At 41.5% G+C, this 22,671-nt stretch overlaps 1 long non-coding RNA gene and 2 gene segments (V, D, J or C); 1 reads left to right on the forward strand and 2 right to left on the reverse strand.

Annotated features, from left to right (window-relative positions):
- The window catches only part of LOC125168523 (uncharacterized), a 242,250-nt gene extending 220,209 nt beyond the window's left edge, over positions 1-22,041 (forward strand). Inside the window, exons 3-4 of the long non-coding RNA XR_007153181.1 lie at positions 19,133-19,265; positions 22,028-22,041. This is a non-coding gene — a long non-coding RNA (uncharacterized LOC125168523). The remainder of the gene's footprint in view (positions 1-19,132; positions 19,266-22,027) is intronic.
- Positions 1-22,671, reverse strand: part of LOC125168486 (immunoglobulin heavy constant gamma 1-like) — a 533,257-nt gene that overhangs the window by 306,075 nt on the left and 204,511 nt on the right.
- The window catches only part of LOC125168481 (immunoglobulin delta heavy chain-like), a 724,259-nt gene that overhangs the window by 255,547 nt on the left and 446,041 nt on the right, over positions 1-22,671 (reverse strand).

Below are 22,671 nucleotides of genomic sequence, written 5' to 3' on the forward strand. Positions count from 1 at the left end.
TTTGATGTCTGTGTCTTACCCCGGGTTAGGAAAGTTTTCCGCTATGATTGGCTCACATAACCCTTTTACCCCTATTTCTCTTTCTTCCTCTTCTGGGACCCCTATGATTCTGATGTTCCTTTTTAATGAGTCACTGATTTCTCTAATTCTTAAATCTTGCTCTTTTGCCTTAATCTCCCTCTTTTTTTTCTGCTTTATTATTTTCTATATGTTTGTCCTCTATATCGCTGATTCTCTGTTCTGCGTTATCCATCCTTACAACAGCTGCATTCATCCGTGATTGCAGTTCAGGTATAGCGTTTTTAATTTCATTCTGGCTATTTTTTTTTACTTCTCTTATCTCTTCAGAAAGGGATTCTAATCTATTTTTGAGTGCAGCTAGTATTCTTATTATCGTGATTCTAAAATTTTTTCAGACATCTTGCTTGTACCTGTGTTGGTTAAATCCCTGGCTGTTGTTTCTTCATGGTCTTTCTTTTGGGGTGAATTCCTTCGTTTTGTCATTTTGAAGAGAGAAAAGGAATTAATGAAGTAGAAATATTGAAATAAAACATAAAATTACAAAAATATTAAAATTAAAATTAAACACACACACACACAAATCTAATAGTTAATGCTAGATCATAGGTGTGTTTTGTTTGGGTGTTGAAAATGGTTTGACAGATTAGGGGAAAAAAGGGGGGCAAAGTAAATGATTTGAGAATTTGAAAAAATGAATACACTGAAGTAGAGTTAAATGGGTAGATGGGAGTAAACTAGAATTTGAAAATAATATAGACAAAAGTAAAGTATATAGTAGAAAAAATTAAATAAAAATATTTTTAATAAAAATTATGAAATTTTTGTTCTGTATTTAAGAAAAAAGTAAAGAAATGAAAAAGAGAATAAAGAAAAGAAAAAGAAATCATTTGATAATTTGAAAAAGTGAATATACTGTAGTAGACTAAAGTAAAATGATGGAAATAAAATGGAATTTGAAAAAATTTACATAAAACTAAAAAAACATAGTAATGACAATTAAATTAGATTATTTTGTAAATATGAAATTTATTGTCAAATAGGTTTCTATACAACACCCAATGCTCATCCCAACAGGTGCCCTCCTCAATGCCCATCACCCACCCTCCTCTGCCTCCCACCCCCATCAACCCTCAGTTTATTCAGTTTTTAAGAGTCTGTGATGGTTTGACTCCCTCCCTCTCTAACTTTTTTTTTTTCTTCCCCTTCCCCATGGTCTTCTCTCAAGTTTCTCAGGATCCAAATAAGAGTGAAAACATACGGTATCTGTCTTTCTCCGTATGACTAATTTCACTCAGCACAACACTCTGCAGATCCATGCACGTTGGTACAAAAGGCCACGTTTCATTTGTTCTCAATGTCAGGTAGTTTTCCATTTTGAATAGATACCACAATTTCTTTATCCATTCATTAGTTGATGGACATTTAGACCCTTTCCATAATTTGACTATTGTTCAAAGTGCTGCTATAAACATTGGGGTACAAGTGCCCCTATTCATCAGCACTCCTGTATCCTTTGGGTAAATTCCTAGCAGTGCTCTTGCTGGGTCATAGGGTAGGTCTATTTTTAATTTTTGAGGAACATCCACACTCTTTTCCAGAATGGTTGCACCAATATGCATTCCCACCAACAGTGCAAGAGGGCTCCCGTTTCTCCACATCCTCTCCAGCATCTATAGTCTCCTGATTTGTTCATTTTGGCCACTCTGACTGGCGTGAGGTGGTATCTCAGTGTGGTTTTCATTTGTATTGCACTGATGAGGAGCAATGTTGAACATCTCATGTGCCTGTTGGCCATCTGGATGTCTTCTTTAGAGAAGTGTCTATTCATGTCTTCTGCCCATTTCATCACTGGGTTATTTGTTTATCAGGTGTGGAGTTTGATGAGTTCTTTATAGATTTTGGATACTAGCCCTTTGTCTGATATGTCATTTGCAAATATCTTTTCCCATTCCGTTGGCTGCCTTTTAATTTGGCTGATTGTTTCCTTTGCAGTGCAGCTTTTTATCTTCATGACGTCCCAATAGTTCATTTTTGTTCTTAATTCCCTTGCCTCTGGAGATGTGCCAAGTAAGAATTTGCTGTGGCTGAGGTCAGAGAGGTTTTTTCCTGCTCTCCCCTCTAGGGTTTTGATGGTTTCCTGTCTCACATTCAGGTACTTTATCCGTTTTGAGTTTATTTTTGTGAATGGTGTAAGAAAGTGGTCTAGATTCATCCTTCTGCATGTTGCTGTCTAGTTCTCCCAGCACCATTTGTTAAAGAGACTGTCTTTTTTCCATTGGATATTCTTTCCTGCTTTGTCAAAGATTATTTGGCCATACATTTGTGGGTCTAGTTTCTGGAGTCTCTATTCTATTCCATTGGTCTATGTGTCTGTTTTTGTGCCAATACCATGCTGTCTTGATGATGACAGCTTTGTAGTAGAGGCTAAAGTCTGGGATTGTGATGCCTCCCGCTTTGGTCTTCTTCAATATTTGGCTATTCTGGGTCTTTTATGGTTCCATACAAGTTTTAGGATTGCTTGCTCTAGCTTCGAGAAGAATGCTGGTGCAATTTCGATTGGGATTGCAATTTCGATTGTGTAGATTGATTTGGGTAGTACTGACATTTTAACAATATTTATTCTTCCAATCCATGAGCATTGAATGTTTCTTCATTTCTTTGCATCTTCATCAGTTTCCTTCATAAGCTTTCTATGGTTTTCAGCATACAGATCTTTTACATCTTTGGTTAGGTTTGTTCTTAGGTATTTTATGAATCTTGGTGCAATTGTGAATGGGATCAGTTTGTTTATTGGTCTTTCTGTTGCTTCATTATTACTGTATAAGAATGTAACTGATTTCTGTACATTGCTTTTGTATCTTGCGACTTTTCCGATTTCATGTATCAGTTCTAGCAGACTTTTGGTGGAGTCTATTGGGTTTTCCATGTGTAGTATCATGTCGTCTGCAATAAGTGAAAGCTGACTTCATCTTTGCCAATTTTGATACCTTTGATTTCCTTTTGTTGTCTGATTGCTGATGCTAGAACTTCCAACACTATGTTAAACAACAGCAGTCAGAGTGAACATTCCTGTCGTGTTCCTGATCTCAGGTGGAAATATCTCAATTTTTCCCCATTGAGGATGATATTAGCTGTGGGGTTTCCATAAGTGGCTTTTATGATGTTCAAGTGTGTTCCTTCTATACCGAGTGTCTTGAGGGTTTTTATTAAGAAAGGATGCTGAATTTTGTCAAATGCTTTCTCTGCATCAGTTGACAAGATCCTATGCTTCTTATCTTTTCTTTTATCAATGTGATGTATCACACTGATTGATTTGCGAATGTTGAACCAGGCCTGCAGCCCAGGAATGAACCCGTTGATCATGGTGAATAATTCTTTTTATATGCTGTTGAATTCGATTTGCTAATATCTTATTGAGAATATTTGCATCCATATTCATCAGGGATATTGGGCTGTAGTTGTGTTTGTTGCTGGGTCTCTGGTTTAGGAATCGAAGTATGCTGGTTTCATAGAATGAGTCTGGAAGTTTTCCTTCCCTTTCTATTTTTTTGGAACAGCTTGAGAACTAGAGGTATTATCTCTGCTTTAAATGTCTGGTAGAATTCCCCAGGGAAGCCATCTGGTCCTGGACTCTTGTTTGTTGGGAGATTTTTAATGACTGATTCAATGTCTTCACTGGTTATGGGTCTGTTCAAATTTTCTATTTCTTCCTGATTGAGTTTTGGACGTGTGTGGGTGCTTAGGAATTTGTCCATTTCTTCCAAGTTGTCCAGTTTGTTGCATATAATTTTTCATAGTATTCCCTGATAATTGCTTGTATTTCTAAGGGTTTGGTTATAACAATTCCATTTTCATTCATGATTTTATCTATTTGGGTCATCTCCATTTTCTTTTTGAGAAGGCTGGCTAGAGGTTTATCAATTTTGTTTATTTTTTCAAAAAAACCAATCTTGGTTTCATTGATCTGCTCTTCAGTTTTTTAGATTCTATATTGTTTATTTCCACTCTGATCTTTATTATTTCTCTTCTTCTGCTGGGTGTCTTTGCTGTTTAGGGTGTCTTTGCTGTTCTGCTTCTATTTCCTTTACGTGTGCTGTTAGATTTTGTATTTGGGATTTTTTTCTTGTTTCTTGAGATAGGCTTGGATTACAATGTATTTTCCTCTCAGGAATGCCTTTGCTGCATCCTAAAGCATTGGATTGTTGTATTTTCTTTTTTGTTAATGTTTATTTATTTTTGAAAGAGACAGAGACAGATTGCGAGTGGGTTAGAGGCAGAGAGAGAGGGAGGCACAGAATCTAAAGCAGGCTTCAGACTCTGAGCTGTCAGCACAGACCCAGACGTGGGGCTTGGACTCACAAGCTGGGAAATTGTGACCTGAGCCGAAGTTGGAATCTCAATCGACTGAGCCACCTAGGCCCCCTTGGAGTGTTGTATTTTCATTTTCATTTGTTTCCACATATTTTTAAATTTCTTCTCTAGTTGCCTGGGTGACCCATTCATTCTTTAGTAGGGTGTTCTTTAACCTCCATGCTTTTGGAAGTGTTCCAGACTTTTTCCTGTGGTTGATTTCAAGTTTCATAGCATTTTTGTCTGAAACTGTGCATGGTATGATCTGAGTTCTTTTGTACTTAGGAAGGGCTGTTTTCTGACCCAGTATGTGATCTATCTTGGAGAATGTTCCATGTTCACTCGAGAAGAAAGTATATTCTGTTGCTTTGGGATGCAGAGTTCTAAATATATCTGTTAAGTCCATCGGATCCAATGTATCATTCAGGGCCCTTGTTTCTTTATTGATCCTGTGTCTAGATGATCTATCCATTGTTGTATGTGGGGTGTTAAAGTCCCCTGCAGTGATCACATTGTTATCAATAAGGTTGCTTATGTTTGTAATTATTTTATATATTTGGGTGCTGCCATATTCAGTGCATAGACATTTATAATTGTTAGCTCTTCCTGATGGATAGACCCTGTAATTATTATATAATGCCCTTCTTCATCTCCTGTTACAGCCTTTAGTTTAAAGTTTGTCTGATATAAGTATGGCTACTCCAGCTTTGTATTGACTTCCAGTAGCATGATCGATAGTTCTTCATTCCCTCACTTTCAATCTGAAGGTGTCCTCAGGTCTAAAATGAATCTCCTATAGAGAGCAAATAGACGGGTCTTGTTTTTTTATCCATTCTGATACCCTATGCCTTTTGGTTGGAGCATTTAGTCCATTAGCATTCAGTGTTATTATAGAAAGATATGGGTTTAGAGTCATTGTGATGTCTGTAGGTTTCATGCTTGTAGTGATGTCTCTGGTACTTTGTGGTCCTTGAAACATTTCACTTACAGAATCCCCCTTAGGATCTCTTGTAGGGCTGGTTTAGTGGTGATGAATTCCTTCCATTTTTGTTTCTTTGGGAAGACCTTTGTCTTTCCTATTCTGAATGACGGACTTGCTGGATAAAGGATTCTTGGCTGCATTTCTGTTCCTCACATTGAAGATTTCCTGCCATTCCTCTCTGGCCTGCCAAGTTTCGGTAGATAGGTCTACCACTACTCTTATGGATCTCATTTTGTAAGTTAGAGCATGTTTATCTCTAGCTGCTCAGAATTTTCTCTTTATCCTTGTATTTTGCCAGTTTCATTATGATACATCATGCAGAAGACTGATTAAAGTTACATCTGAAAGGAGTTCTCTGTGCCTCTTGGATTTCAATGCCTTTTTCCTTCCCCAGATCAGGGAAGTTCTCACCTATGATTTGTTCAAGTACACCTTCAGCCCCTTTCTCTCTCTCTTCCTCCTCTGGAATTCCTATGATACAGATATTGTTCCATTTGATTGCATCACTTAGTTCTCTAATTCTCCCCTCATACTCCTGGATTTTTTTACCTTTCTTTTTCACAGCTTCCTCTTTTTCCATAATTTTATCCTCTAATTCACCTATTCTCTCCCCTGCCTCTTCAGTCCATGCTATGGCCACCTCCATTTTATTTTGCACCTCATTTATAGTATTTTTTAGCTCCTCATGATTATTTCTTAGTCACTTCATCTCTGTAGTAATAGATTCTCTGCTTTCTTCTGTGCTGTTTTCAATCCCAGTGATTACTTTTATGACTATTATTCTAAATTCTTGTTGTGTTATATTACTCAAATCGTTTTTGATCAATTCGTTGGGTGTTGCTACTTCCTGGAGTTTCTTTTGAGGCGAGTTCTTCCATTTCACCATTTTTGGTAGTCCCTGTGGTGGCTCCAAACTGCAGGGCACTTCCCCTGTGCTGTCTGGTGTAATTTGTGTTGGTGGGCGGGGCTGCAGTCAGACCCAATGTCTGCCCCCAGCCCACCGCTGGGGCCACAGTCACACTGGTGTGTACCTTATCTTACCCTCTCCCAGGGGCAAGATTCACTGTGGAGTGGTGTGGCCCCTGTCTGTGCTGCTTGCACACTTCCAGGCTTGGGGTGCTGCTTCGATAGGATCTGGCATATTAACCAGGGTGGATCCCCAAGGTGCACAGTGGCGGGATTGGTAGGCTTAGTTTGCTTTGCCATCAGTGGTCCCCTATGGTAGGGGCCCTGAAGCACCAGGAGGGAGGCAGACCCGTCGGAAAGATGGATCCACAGAAGCACAGTGTTGGATGTTTGTGTGATGCAAGCAAGTTTGGTGACAGGAACTGGTTCCATTTGGGATTTGGCTGGGGGATGGGAGAGGGAGATGGCGCTGGCCACTGCCTTTGTTCCTGCCGAGCTGAGCTCTGTCTTCCGGGACTCATCAACTCTGCCTCCAGGTGTCCTCTTACTCTCCCCGCTCTCTGAGAGCAGAGCTGTTGACTGTTAGCATCCCAGATGTTAAGCCCCGCTGGCTGTCAGAACTCACAGAGTCTGGCCCCTCCACTTTTGCAAGCCAGACTTTGGAGGCTGTGCCTTCCCGGGCTGTCTCCCCCTCCACCGCCCTGGCTCCCTCCCTCCCGTCCGTATAGCATGCACCGCCTCTCTGCCTTTCCTACCGTTTTCCATAGGCTTCTTGTGTGTGCTTCGCTCTGGAGCGTCCGTTCTGCTAGTCTTCTGGAAGTTTTCTGGGTTATTTAGGCAGATGTGGGTGGAATCTAAGTGATCAGCATGATAAGGTGTTCTCCTAAGCCGCCATCTTCCCCTCTCTCCCCAAGTAGGAATATTTTTAATAGAAATTGAAAGTAAAAATGAAGTTTTGTCTCTTGCCCCCCAAACGGAGGCTATCAGGCAGCCAGCGAGGCATCTGAATGCCCTTGCTGTGGTTCAGCTCCTTCTTGGGAAATACCACCTCAGAGGAGATGTAGCACCACGAGGGACGACGTTGAGAATCTTGGACAGGAGCCAGCACTACCCAGAATGCAAATAGCAAGAGGGACGCACTTAGGGTGACCTGGCCCTCTGCCAGCCTCATGCCTCTGCTCAGGGACATCTGCCAGTGAGAATGGATAAATGGAGGATCCTCAGCAAAGCCAGATCTAGACCATCTGACAGAACAGAGGGCTGTGCTGGGCAGTCAGCACCTTACACCTAGGGGCCACCTGTGGGGTTAGGTAACAGTCACAGGGTGTGGCATTGGGTGACCCTGCACATCAGTTTAGCTGGGGCACATGTGGCAGAGGCAGGCGGGCCCTGTCCAAGCATACTCACATGGACATAGTAGGGACTTGTACCCAGAGACATGGCTCTATTCAACACATTCCACCGTTCCTTTAACTACTTGAATACAGAATATACGATTTTAACACCCTGAACTTCTCTACCACTTCCATGTCCTGTGGTACTGCTGGTTCACTTTCTGTGGATGACTACTTTTCCTCATTATGGAGACCACTTCTTCCTACTTCCTTGGGATGTGGAGGTAGACGTCAATTTTACCTTTGTACGTGTTGAAAAACATTGCTTTGTAATTTTACATGTCTTATTCTGGTTGGCTATTAGTTTGCAAGCCATTTGATCCTTTTGGTTGTTACTTTGAATCTTCCTCTGAGTTTCCTGAGGAAACATTTCCCAGTATTCTGTGTCATTATTGGTGAAGTACAAGGTTGTATTTTAGTATTTTCTTATGCCAGCTGGTGAGAACAGAAAGTAGTTGTGACCCTGTGTGAGCTCCAGGATTTTTTCCCTCTAATCCTTTATTGTGATTCTTTCCTGGCTTCTGGCAGTCTCCTCCTATGCATGTGGGTTTCCCTCCTCAGCTGGAGACACAAAGGGGCTGTCTGCTGGTGCCCAACTTGAGAGGAAGAGTGAATGTCCCCACTAGTTTTAAAATGCCCGCCTTCCTTTTACACAAAAACCAGATAGGGATACCATAACACACCTAAAAACTACATGGGCAAAAATCTCCTTGACCTTGGCCTTGGAAATGATGTTTCAGATATGACTCCAAATGCACAGTCAATGAAGACAAAAATCAGTGAGTGAGAACACATCAAACTAAAAATCTTCTGCTTAGGAAAAGAAACATTCACCAAAGGAAAATACATTTTACAGGGATGGAAAAAAACATTGTAAAACGTGTGATATGAGGTTCATATCCAAAATTTAAAAAAAGCTTATTTTGCTGAATATTATAACAAGCAACCAAATTTTTAAAAAATTGGGGAGTAGAGGACTTGAATGGGCATGTTTCCAAAGTCCATGTACAAACGCCCAGCAAGTGCATTAAAAGGTGCTCAGCATCACTCATCACCAGAGACATGCAAATCAAAGCCACAATCCCATAACACTTCACACCTGTTATTATGTCTGTTACCATCAGAAAAGAGATAACAAATGCTTGTGAGCATGTGGAAATATGCAAACCTGGTATACTGTCCCTAGGAATGTAAACTGGTGAGGTTACTACTGAAAAGAGTAGGGAGAGTTCTCAAAAAATTAAAAACAAAAGTATGGTTGTGCCCAGCGATCCCATTTCTGAGTGATATATACAGGGGATGAAGTCACTACATCAGAGATATGTGCACCCTGTGTTCATTGCAGTCTTATTCTCCATAGCTGAGACACTGAAAAGACCTAACTGCTCATCAAGGGATTAATAAAGAAGATATGAGATTAGATAGACAGATGGATGGATAGATAGATAGATAGATAGATAGATAGATGATAGATTTCATCCATATAAAAGTTAATCGTGCCATTTGTGACTACATGGATGAAGCTTGAAGACATTATGCTAAGTTAAATTAGTCAGACAGAGAAAGACACATTCTGTATGATCACACTTATATGTGGAGTCTAGAAACATCAAATTCACAGAAACAGAGTGTGCAATGGTGGGTTCCAGGGACTGAGGGGCAGGGAAAATGGGGGGGGCATTACTCACTGTGTCCAAACTTCCGGTTAGAAGACAGACAAAAAGCTCCCATGGGTCTAATGTACAGTAAGATAATAATTAATGTACATATTGTATATTGAAAGTTGCTTTATGTTCTTACCATAATTAGCTGAAGAATGTATTGACTAACGTCAACTTGGTAAACATTTCGCATTATATACATGTATCAAGGCATCACATTGTACACCTTAACCTTACATAATGTTATATGTCGATTATATCTCAATAAATCTTGGGCCAAAAAAAAGGTATTCCTAGAAGACATTCCTATACACATTTGGCTAGTAATAATTTAACTATGCATGGACATGACTGCAAATCATACAATATGTGATATTAACCCTAAAGATGTTTATGCACAGAGAAGATTTCATACAAGTGTCCATGTGTCTGTGTTACTGGGAATAATTTCATGTGATTCTGTACACTCATAGAAACAACAGCCATAACAACAGGTGTTAGGACACTGGTGCTAAGTAGAGATCGTGGCATTTTTGAAGAAAATTAAAGGCATTATGGCCAGGGGATAGATCATGAGCAATTTGGGATGTAGAACAAAACAAAACAAAACAAAACAAAAGCGGTGAACACTTTTCCTTATTGTGATTGGAATATAACATAAGATCTGTGTTTTCTTTCTACATCTCACAGCTTTTGTACTCCATTTCCCATATGAATGGCTTTCTTTGTGCTTAGTTGATATTTTGCAGTGACACATTTTCATTTTCTTCTTTGTTCCTTTTGAGCACATTCTTTAGATAGATCCTTTGGGCTTACCATGCCCTTACACAAAAGACTCTAAAGCCGTAACAGTCTATTGTCAACTGATAACTACTTAAATTCAATCCCATGGACAAGTACACTTTAACGGCTCCACACCACTCCCCACTCTACTGATGTCACAGGTCACATCTGTATGTATTGTGTACCCATGAGCATTGATTTCTAGTCACACTTGATGCTTTTGTCTTTTGAATCTCACAAAAGAATTGGAAGTGTAGTCGAGGGGTAATGTCAGCCTCCTAGCAGCCTAAGATGTCCCTGTGTTGTCTCTCACACCCATCCAAAACTTGGCATCCATCCACAAACAAATGTGCATTTTTGGGCCCTGTGGGATCCAGCTCCATATGCCAATGGACCCCTGAAGAGTCTTCCCTACACATGCATAGGTGAACATACCTGAGTGTGGCTATGGACTCTACAGTGACCCCTGAACCTGCTCCGCCTTTCTTGTCTGTGGTCTCCGAGGTTCTGGGAAACAGTCTTAGTTGATCACACATGGACTGGAGTCTTTGTGGAAGTCCAACTTTCCAAAGAAAGCGAAAACTCTAACTTTAAATGATATCTTCATTCCCCCCACCCTTGTGCATTGTAGCATTATTTACAAGAACCAAAACACCCTATGTGTCCGCAGACAGAAGAATGGGTAAAAAGAAGTGTGGCCTGTATGTACAGTGGAATTCTATGATTCGTCCATAAGAAAGAATGAAAACTTGCCCTTTGCGACAACATGGGTGGATCCTGAGGGCATCAGGATAAGTGAAGTAAGTCAGACATGTGGGAAATCAAATAGGTATGTCCTGGTGTAGGACATTACAGGGAACACATCGCAAAGCAGAACACTGCTTTCTGGCTTTGCTGAAAACAGCAGGCAATGCTTTGCTTGTGTGGTTAATGTGTATCTAGGAGTCACTAACTTCTCTTATCTCGTTAACGTATATCTAAGGAGCACTCATCACCCTTATCTAGTTAATATAGACCTAGGGGGCACTGGCTTTGCTTATCGATTTAATGTAAATCTAGGGGACACTCAGTTCCCTTATGTAGTTAACGTAAGTCTAGTGGGAACACTAAAGTTCACTTATTTAGTTAATATTGATCTAGTGCAACTAGTTAATATAAATCTAGGGGGCACTGTGCTGATTTAGTTGAAATACATTTAGGGGAACTCACTGTGATTATCTAGTTAATGTAAATCTAGGGGGCACTCAGTTCCCTCATGTAGTTAATGTAAATCTAGGGATCATTCACGTATCCAGTAAATTTTTATGTAGTGGGCACTCATTGAACTCACCTAGTTAATGTGAATTTATGGGGCACTCGTTTCACTTATCTCGTTAATGTAAACCTAGGGGGCACTCATTTCCTTGTCTTGTTAATGAAAATCTATAGGACACATTAGGGAAGCACACTTTGCTTATCTAATTAATGTATATCTGGGGCGCATTCAATTTGCTTATCGAGTTAATGTCAGCATAGGGGGAACTCACTTTAATTATCCGGTTAATGTATGTTTAGGGGGCACTCACTTTGCTTATCTAGTAAATGCAAATCTCGGGGGCAAGCTAGATTTCCCATATCTAGTTAATGTCAATCTAGGGGACACACTCACTTTGCTTATGTAGTGAATGTAAATCTAGGGGCAAGCTACACTTCGCCTAGATAGTTAATGTAAATCTAGGGAAACCTCACTTTGCTTATCCAGTATATGTATATCTATGGGCCCTCTCTCCCTTATCTAGTTAATATAATTCTAGGGGCACTCACCTCACTTACCTCCTTCATGTATATATAGGGGGCACTCACTTCCCTTATGGAGTTAATGTATATGTAGGTGGCACTCACTTCACTTTTGTAGTTAATATAAATCTAGGGAGCAGGTTAAACTTTGCTTATCTAGTTATGTAAATCTAGGGGTCACTAACTTCACTTATCTAGTTATTCATCTAGGCGGCACTCACTTTGCTTCTCTTGTTAACATAAATCTAGAGGGCAGTCACTTTGCCAGTCTAGTTAATGGGTATCTAGGGGGTACTCCACTTTGCTTATTTGGTTAATGAATATCTAGGGGGCACGCAGTTTATGGAGTTAATGTATATGTAGGGGGCAAGCTACACTTCACTTACCTAGGTAATATAAATCTAAGGGGCACTCACCTTGCTTATCCAGTTAATGTAAATTTAGGGGACACTCACTTAGCTTATCTAGTTAATGTAAATCTAGGGGGCATGCTACACTTTACTTATTTAGTCAATATAAATCTAATGGGCACCTGCTTAGCTTATCTGATTTGTGTATAGCTGAGGGGGCACTCACTTTATCTAGTTAGTAAATCTAGGGGGCACACTACAGTTCACTTATCTAGTTAATATTACTCTAGGGGGCACTCACTTTGCTTAGCTCATTAATGTCAGTTTAGGGGGCCCTCACTTCTCTGATCTAGTTAATGTGTATCTAGGGGGACCTCTGTGCACACACAATGAACTTTGGTTTCTTTCCCCTGTTCATCCAGCTCATGTGAACTTAGTTCTTGGTCCACAAGAACATTTGGTGGAGAATTTCTTCCTCCCCTTCACCTTTCTAGGCTCTAGGTTCAGCCACATTCTGCTTGTCAGCTCAGACCCAGCACTATACTTGAAGCCCACATCGCTGTGTGCTGGTGTGTAGACTCCCATCAATTAGTGGGTGTGGCCTGTGGGTGCTAGATCCTCCACAGGACCCATTCTTACTTCATCCTGAAGGTAAACTCACGTTTCCAGCACATGTATGGTGTTAACTGAATAGGTCTGCATCTGTAACACGTGTGTCCAAACAGACAGAAGGGCTGATGTTACTCCACAGTTCACTTAGCATCCTTCTGTAGTTTACTGAGCAGGTGGCCGGGGCACCTGTTTGGCCCTCCTTCCCAAACATTCCTGGACGCATTCTTGCTGGGAACATGCAGTGTGGCTGCACGGGAATTTCAGGAGGTGCTGGGAAAGTATGATTACCTGTTTGCCCTGGAACGTGGAGAATATGTGTACACATGGCAGTCTAATACTTTGTGTAACCATGTATCTTTCAGACAAAGTGCATGCATGGGGACACATTGGTACGACTTACAAGACTATCTGCACCAACAAAAGGATTCTAGGTATGAACTGAAGTGAAAATCCTGTTATGTGCTTCATGTGTTTTACATCTATTGGTGAATTATGGGATAAATTCTTATTCCAAAGTAATTTCTGAAACAGTTACTATTCAGTTCTGAAAATTTCCTAATCAATTACTATTAAAAAGTTGTATATTTTCAATTCAGAAGAAAATAAACAGACTTTAATATCACTATTATGATTTAAAATATATTCTAGACAACTGTAAAAATAATAAAAAATATTTAGAAAAAGGGTCCCTAACTTTCCACAGGCTCAACTCTGCAGGATTTCTAGAAAGTTCTTGGGAGAACCAAAGTGGAAATCCTAGGCAGACCCTCATCTAAGGATGAACTCACTGAAAAATAGAGAAAAGAAGGAGAAAAGGGGTTCATACTCATCGGGCTCCCTCGGAATGCCAGAGACATCCATAGGCACTTGTGCCTACCTTTCTGATTGATTTCACTGGGGGCTACTTTCAGCCTCATAGTCTCAGTCTCCCACATTTGGAAATTTGCTCTCCAGGGAGGCACAGCTTGCACTGGCTGGGATAGAATCCATGTCCCTTTCCCTGACAGCCCACAGACACCCGAGTGTGGGACAGGCAGTATGGGCGGGTGGTAGCCCTCCATCACCCTGAACCCATATTGGGACCAGGAAATGAGAGGTCACCTGAAGAATGAGACAAAGCTCAGTGTGCAAGAGCACAGTTTTGGGGAAAATTCATGAATTTGTCCCTAAAGGAGCTTGTGGCAACTTCTCTTATTTCTGGAACCAGAAACCTCAGCCCAAGACACAGCTGCTGACTCAGGTCTTCTGCACAGAGTCTTAGGCACCGTTTGGGCTCTTACAGGCTTACCAAAATACATAGAGGCCACAAGCATGCCGTTTTCAAGGTTTATTTCAGAGTTCTGCTCAGTGACGCATCAGAGACCTGGTGTCAGGTCCAAGATGTGCCTGTGGACTCCTGTGTCTCCCGCAGACCCCTGGAAACGTGGATGTTAGCTGTGCTGCCTCATTACTGTATTTTCACAGATGAGCCATGTGGCTTGTCTATAGTTGTTTAGGGGTCTGGAGGCTGAATTATGCATTGTCTTGATCAACAGTGTCTTCTGTAACTTTCTGTCTGTTGATAGTTCTGACATTTCCGGCAACACCAAAGAGGAATGCAGCAATTAAGACATAGATTCTAGCAAAGATCACTCTGAGATATACCACGGATTCACGACTTTGCCTGACTGACCGCATTCTTCTTGGAGGGGGTCCACTGTCTGTGCTCCCACCAGTGCCTCGTTCAGTGCACCGTGGAGGATCCCAGCCTACGTGGCAATGGCAGTTCCTGTTATTGTTGCATATCCCTCTGTGACTGCATTTCTCTGGGATACAGTCATAGTTCAGCTGAGCCACACTGCCATTGCAGTAGGTATCCTGACAGAACTTTCCAGGAGCACAGGGGGTACCGGTTCTCACATGACCAATATCGGTTGTTCCTGTGCTACGATGCGAATCCAGCCCAAAACACCAGAACCCTGAGATCTCAGACTGATGAAATCCAACATGCTCTTGCAGCTGAGGGAGATGGGTGACGTTACTACACTGCAGCCTTCCACACTGCATGTCTGTGGGGGAACAGGGTTTATATTTGAATACCCCTGGGTCTCTTCTGCAGTGTCCATATTGGCTGCCTTTTTGATTTATGGTATAGCAGACATTTTCAGCCTTCACAGCATTTCTGCCAAAGATTTCTTGGCAGTGCATAGTGCGGTCAGTGCAGTTTCCATGATAGCAGTAGCCCTCTTCAGTGCACGGGGTTCCATCTTGCATATAGAAGTCATCAGGGCACTCCACGGACACCCCACGGCAGTATTCTGGAAGATCACATATATTTTGGATTGGCCTGCAGAGTGTCCCAGCATCGGAATAGGTGCAGTTTGTACAGCATCTGCCTGTATTACATTTGCTGCCAGGGGTTAGGATACAATCACTCGTACAGCAGGGATTGTTGTAGCACTGCTTGAAGGAGCCACAGTCACACTGCTCACCTGGCTCCACTACATAGTTTCCACAACGATCGTGAGTCAGGCTTTTATTGAAATAGGAAAGTCCTGAGTCAAATATGCACTCACAAAAATTATTCACCACTACATGCTGCATATGAACGAAGGAACAGTTACTGAAAGAATCTGTCATAATAGGGTATTGATTCATAATGCAGGTAGACCTCCTCTGGCATGCACAAAACTTATTGTCATAAAAAATACCAATAGATTTTGCAATTTTTTGGGCTACTAACACAGACAACAATAAAAAATGTCTGCCTAGAGAAGCAAGTGAGATGATGGATTTTGATCCGCATACCGCATACGTGGCTGGCTGAAACTGAAGTTCATGTGGTGCATCTTTGTTCATAAGTAAAGCTGTATGTGGTTTAAAAGCAACAAACAAGTGTCTTTGAAAGTAGATATGAATCGGACTCCCTGGCACCTGAAAATTGTTCAAGACAACTGGATCTTCCAGATTATAAATGACCATGGAGGAAATATAGTGCCTTACATCAATACCTTGAAGCATTGAGTCAGTCAAACTAACAAGCCTTATGAGGAATCGGGCACATTTTGACACGTTGTTGAACACACTATACATTGTTTTGGAACCGAGAACAAGTCCTTTCAACATTCCATGATGGGATGAATACAACTTACTAGAGATCCTGGGGGCTGCACTGATATTTTCTTGAGAGAACAGGGGGTTCCTATCCCCCTTATATCCCAGGTTATAAGTAGGTCCCGTTGCATTGGTGTCTGCCACTATCTGAGAAACAACGTGTTCAAACCGTTGGGAATCGCTGAGGGGTCTGATTTCATAGGCAAGGTCATCCAACTTCATGATACCTTCAAGGCCCCCATAGCACGTGTCCATGGTGACCGTGGAAAGAGGAATATCCTCCAGGTAGCCGAGGTAGTAACAGTCTGGAGGGATGAAGGGGTAGTCCATCTGCAAGGCTCCCTGATCATCCTGAGTCATCATCAGCAAATGTCTGGACCAAAAGAGTTTCTTGTGCCTCATGTGGATAACATGGCTCTTGCCCCCAAAATGCAGGCTATAGGACAGCCAGCCAGGCATCTGAACACCCTTGCCGTGCTGCCACTCCTTCTTGGGAATTACCACCTCAGAAGAGATGTAGCGCCATGAGGGACGACCTTGAAAACCTTGGACAGGAGCCAGCAATGCCCAGAGCGCAAACAGCAAGAGGGGTGCCCTCAGGGTGACCTTGCCCTCTGCCAGCCTCATGCCCCTGCTCAGGGACATCTGCCAGTGAGAATGGATAAATGGAGGATCCTCAGCATATCCAGGTCTAGACCATCAGACAGAACAGAGGGCTGGACCGGGTGGCCAGCACCCTACACCTCGGGGCCCCCTGTGGGGTTATGTAACAGTCACAGGGTGTGGCATTGGGTGACCCTGCTCATCAGTTCAGCTGGGGTGGATGTGGGAGAGTCAGATGGGCCATGGTCAACAGTGCTCACATGGACATGGGTAGGGAATTGGACTGAGAAACACGGCTCTATTCAACACATTCCATCTTTTCTCCTTCTACTCGGATACGGGATATGCAATTATAACACACTGAACTTCTCTACCAATTCCACGTCCTGTGGTGCTGCTGGGTCACTTTCTCTGGATGACTGCTTTTCCTCATTATGGAGACCAATGCTTCCTACTTCCATGGGATATGGAGGTAGACTGTCAATTTTACCTTTGTACGTATTGAAAAACATCACTTTGTAATTTTACATGTCTTATTCTGGTTGGCTATTATTTTGCAAGCCATTTGATCCTTTTGTGGTTGTTGCTTTGAAGCTTCCTCTGAGTTTACTGAGGAAACATTTCCCAGTATTCTGTGTCATGATTGGTGAAGTACAAGGTTGTATTTTAGTTTTCTCTTATGCCATCTGGTGAGAACAGAAAGTACTGCTGAACATGTGTGAGCCCCAGGGGATTTCCCCTCTAATCCCTTATTGTGGTTCTTTCCTGGCCTCTGGCAGTCTTCTCCCATGACTGTGAGGTTCTCTCCTCAGGTGGAGATAGATGCAGGGGAGTTGAGGTTACGTTGGCAGCTTGCACCATGGAGGCTGCACATGATTGAAAATGGTATCCACCATGGAACTCCCTTGTTTAAGTACCGTATAGTCCTTTAAAATCCCCTGGGTTGGGCAGAAACCCTCAGAGTTGGCTTTTGGAGAAGAGTCTGCCTTTTCTCCAGGTGGCTGGCCTCCTAAATAAAGCTCAACTTCTTTTCCCACCAAAACTAATACTTTGAACATTGACCTTTCCAGAAATACTAGGCTGAATTTGGGATTTGATAACAATACAATGGAGAGTGGAATGGCAGTTGTCAGGGGCTGGCAGGGTGGGGCAATGAGGAGTAGATCTCAAGGGCTATGATTTTGTGTTATGCAAGATGATTAAGTTCTAGAGCGGTCTCCACAACATTACCCCTGTAATTAACAGTACTGTACTGTATGGTTCAAGTTTTGTGAAGAGTGTTGGTGTCATGTTCAGTGCGATCCTAACACAAAACAAAAGTGGAAGACACGAATTTTGCTTCTCACATGACAGTATGCTGAACGGCATGGACACACTCTCTACTGATAATGTGAAATAATTTAAAAACACTTGCATAGTTTGAATAGTAACCCTGAGGATATGTCATTTACAAATATCTTCTTCCATTCCATAGGTTGCCTTTTAGTTTTGTTGATTGTTTCCCTCACTGTGCAGAAGTGTGCTATTTTGAGGTAGTCCCAATAGTTCATATATGTATGTATTTAATTTTCTTCTTTTATTTTTAATTTAAATTCAAGTCTTCAGTCTTTGAACTCCACATTTTCAGGAAGTTGACTTGTCATTATTAACTTTATGGGTTATCTTGACTGAGTCATGGGTGCCCATATTCACCACTGTTTCTGTGGATGTCTGTGATGTGTTTCCAGAAGAGACTGGCATTTCCTTCCATGGTTCCTGTCTGGGCATCACCCATTCCATTAAGGTTCTGAATAGAATCTGATGCAGAGGGAGGAAGAATTCCCTCATTTTTACTTCCCATGTGCTTGTTTGAACTGGAACAGTGGTCCCCTCTGGCCCTTGTTATGAGAGTTATATCATCAGATCTCTACGTTCTGAGACTAGACCCTAGTTCAGAATCAGACATATTACACCACTGGTTTTCCTGGGTCTCCAGCTTGTGACAGTAGATCATGGGACTTCCCAACCTCTTTAGTCATGGAAACCAATGTTCTTTGGGTTCTGTTCCTCAGGAGAATCCAGACTAATACATGGAGATGATTTCTCTCTTGTTTAGAGGAATTGAATAAAGCTGTAGCTCATTTAACGTCCTGAGTAGCAAGTGCCAGGAGGGAGTGTCACGTTGTTTGATTGGGACAAGCGCTGGGTGAAGTTAATGGGGAGCTGTGGAATCCTGTGGTCCTGGCTGCACAGGGAGCGCATCTGGGAATCCTCTAATGGCTCAGATGTTGTGCCTCAGAAAATCTGTAATTCAGTCATGTTGAGGGACAGGAGTAAGCAATGCAAACAATTGTGTCTTTTGTGCATGTTAATGCAGTTTTCCTATGACAACAGGTATCTAATTCAGAGAGTTAATAGGTAAGCACAGAATCCTGTGTGCAGAGAGGCTCCCTGGGGAAACTGCTGTGTGGACAGGAAGCCCCAGACCCTGACAGGAAACCTGCCTGTAACCTCCATCTGCACCTGCTCCTGGCAACACAAAGCAGAATTGTGCATAGTGTGCGCCCCCTGATGGTGCTGATCCCCTCCTGCAGGGAGGTTTGAGTGTGAGCTCCCAGAGAGGTCCCCTCACCCTGTTTCTTGCACAGTAATATGTGGCCGTGTCCTCAGTCTTCAGGTTGTTCATCTGCAGATACAGCGTGTTCTTGGCGTTGTCTCTGGAGATGGTGAATCGGCCCTTCACGGAGTCTGCGTAGTATGTGCTACCTCCACTATTACTAATATACGCGACCCACTGCAGCCCCTTCCCTGGAGCCTGGCAGACCCAGTTCATGCTGGGTCTTTCATCAGCAAGGTGAATCCAGAGGCTACACCGGTGAGTCTCAGGGACCCCCCAGGCTTCACCAGGTCTCCCAAAGACTCCACCAGCTGCACGTCACACTGGACACCTGCAGACGCAAGACATCTTGGTCAGGAAACTGTCACACATCCACTGTTTCACTCATATCCATTCACAGACTCAGTGTCCCTCGTTCATCATGAATTACCTTTTAAAAAAGCAACAAGGAAAACCAAGCCAGGCACATACTCTATGGTGAGGTGTCTGTGTTCTGTCATGATCACAGAATGGGAACACCTGGGACCCCTGGAGCTGGGGCTCCTCTCCCAGCTACAGGGTCGGGATGGCCTGATTTTATCAGCACAGAGAGGGCCCTATTTGCATGTCCTCTTGCATATATATCACACTGCAGACTTAGATTTGATTCTTTAAAAGTGAATGGCAGGTTTGGGATGCATTTCTACATTAGTTTGTGTGGATGGTGCTGTGACAATATGATTAATTCTTATCAGTGAGCACAGGTATATTTGCGGAACTTGTGCATTTTTACATGTCTTTCATCAACAAAGGTCATTTTCGCTCTACAATTATTTTACATAATTTATGAAGTTTAATCCCAAGTACTTTATTCTGTCCCATTTTCAGTTGTATAATTTTGTTATTTGTTTTGCATATATTTCCATGCTGGTGTGTAGAATCATAGGTGGTTTATTTTTATTTATTTTCTTTGTTCATTGTGCTCATTGTGCATCCTGCACTTTTCCTCATTTTCAAAAACTGGTTCTAATATTTTTTGTGGTATCTCTAGGGTTTTGTTATGTTTAAGATCATGTCATGTGCAAACAAGTAATTTTCCTTCCTCCTTACTGATTTAAATGTCTTTTATTTCTTTTTATTGCCAACGTTTGTGGGTACTTCTTCCAGTTGTAGGAGAAGAATGCCTTTCCCTTCTTTTCTTCTGGGTTTCCACCCGGTGTAAGGATTCAATTGACATAAGACTGATCTAAAGGGGAGAATAAATTTCATTTTGCAAGTGCCTGGGCTTCCTAATAATATGGCACCCAGAGAATGAACAAAGCAGGTGGCACTTGTGCCTTTCAGACAAAAAAAACATTGCATTCGGCAAGAGTAAAGGCAAAGGTGTGGTTTTCGGATATTAATTAGTCAAGTAACTAGGTTTGTTTGCACAACCTTCTTGTCCCTGAGTTCCTTATTCTGGTGCTAAGGATGGTTCTCCCCTCCTGGTACAGGGAAGGGGAGTTTCTCAAGGGAGATTTATATCCTGCTGTCAAAGGACAAAGGAGGGTCTGAGTGTCCTTGGACTGGCTGTTTCTCCCGTGACTTTCATCCAAATAAGGACTGTGACACGATGACATGGTTTGAGGCGGCATAGTTATTCTTCACGTTATCATGTGGAATACTTCTATTGGGGATGACCATCATTGCCTGGCTCCTGATGTGGCAGGAATGGTTTTAGTAGTGGGCTCTCATAGTGGCCATGATCACGTGGAGGTAATTTCCTTCTCCTTTTTAATTGAGTTATTTTTAAATGATGAAGATGTGTTTTTTGTTCATGAAAAAACTGTGTCTAATGATTTTATGAATTAATTAAGGATGGCTTTGATTCAATCATTCCCTCTGTTAATGGAGGACATCAGATTTTTGCATTTGTGTATGTTGAAGGATACTTGCATTTCAGGGATGAATCACACTGGAGTATCATGTATGATCCTTTCAGTGTGCTGTTGAATTCAGTAGGCTCGTACTTAATCAAGGACTTTTGCATGTATGTTTATCTGAGACACTGGCCTGTAGTTTCCCTTCTTGTGGTGTGTTTCTCTGGCTTTGTTGTGAGAGTAAGGTGTCCTCATAAAGTGCATCTGGGAGTGGTCTTTTTCATCAGCAATTTATAATAGTTTGAGAAGTATTGGCATTAATTATTCTTTAAATATTGTAGAATTTTAATAAAGCCTTGGTTTTTTTTTTTTTTTTTTTTTTGGAGGGTGAAGGTTTTACATTAAGGACATCTTCTTACTAATTTGTGTTTTGTTCCTCTTGTATTTTGCATGAAAGAGTATTGGTGGATTATATAATGCTAGAAAATGTGTAATTTTTTCTTGGTGATCTAATTGTTGACCTATAAATATCTAAGTTTTTCCTTTATGATCCTTTTCATGTGTTTAGTTCAGTTAGGTCTCCTTTTTCAGTTCCGATCGCATTTGTTTGAATCTTACCTATTTCCCTAGGCTACCTAAGTTTTCTAAATTTCACTTATCTTTCCAAATTTAAATTTTAATGAAGTTGATTTGTTTTCTGTATTTGTGATAGTGTTTTTTCTCTGCTGTATCTTTTTATGTTAATTTTATATTTATCTTTTTATCTCAATGAAAATACCAATGCCTTTTTTAAAAGGAATCTGAAAAATATACTAATTCATATGTAACCACAAAACACATGGAAGTAAAAAACAAAATCATGAAGAGGAGAGAACCAGGAAGAAGGAGAACACTTCTTCGTTCTAAATATATTGCAGAGGTACATTAACTCCAACAGTGTACTGCTGGCATGAAATGAGTCATATAGACCAGTGGAGCTCATTACGGAGCCCAGAAGTAGAATTGTGCAGATGCAGTCAGCAAATCCTACATGAGATTTCCAACAATGCACAGTGGGGAAAGGATTGTGTCTCTTAAACATGGTGTTGACTAGGGGCGCCTGGGTGGCTCAGTCAGCTAAGCATCCAACTTCCAGTCACGTATTGTTGTCATGATTTGTGGGTTTGAGCCCCACATCAGGCTCTGTGCTGACAGCTCAGAGCCTGGATTCTGTGTCTGCCTCTATCCCTGTGCCTCCCCTGATCATGATCTGTCTCTCTCCCTCAAAAGTAAAAGAAACATTAAAAAATGGTGTTGATATACACATGCAAAATAATGACATTTGGCCGTAATCTTGCATCATACATATACGTCAACACAAAGAAATCTCAAAATGGATTAAAGATTAAGCAGAACACCTGACCCAAAATGCCTTTGAAGAAAACACACAGGATAAACATCATGCCATTCTCTTGACAATGATTTATTTGATCCAAAAGCAAAATCACAGAGAACCATGGCAGACAAGGGGGACTGCATCAAACTAGAAAGGGGGCAAATCAAACAGTAGCAGGGTGAGAAGGCAGTCTATGAAATGGGAGACATTACATTAAAAATATTGAAAAGGAGTTAATATCCAAAATACAGGAGGAACTCCTTAACATCAATAGCAAAAATCAAAATTATAATCATAACAGTAAGCACATCACCTGATTAAAATTTGGGTC

Source organism: Prionailurus viverrinus, chromosome B3 (assembly GCF_022837055.1).
Source record: "Prionailurus viverrinus isolate Anna chromosome B3, UM_Priviv_1.0, whole genome shotgun sequence".
In the NCBI taxonomy this organism is placed as follows: Eukaryota; Metazoa; Chordata; class Mammalia; order Carnivora; family Felidae; genus Prionailurus; species Prionailurus viverrinus.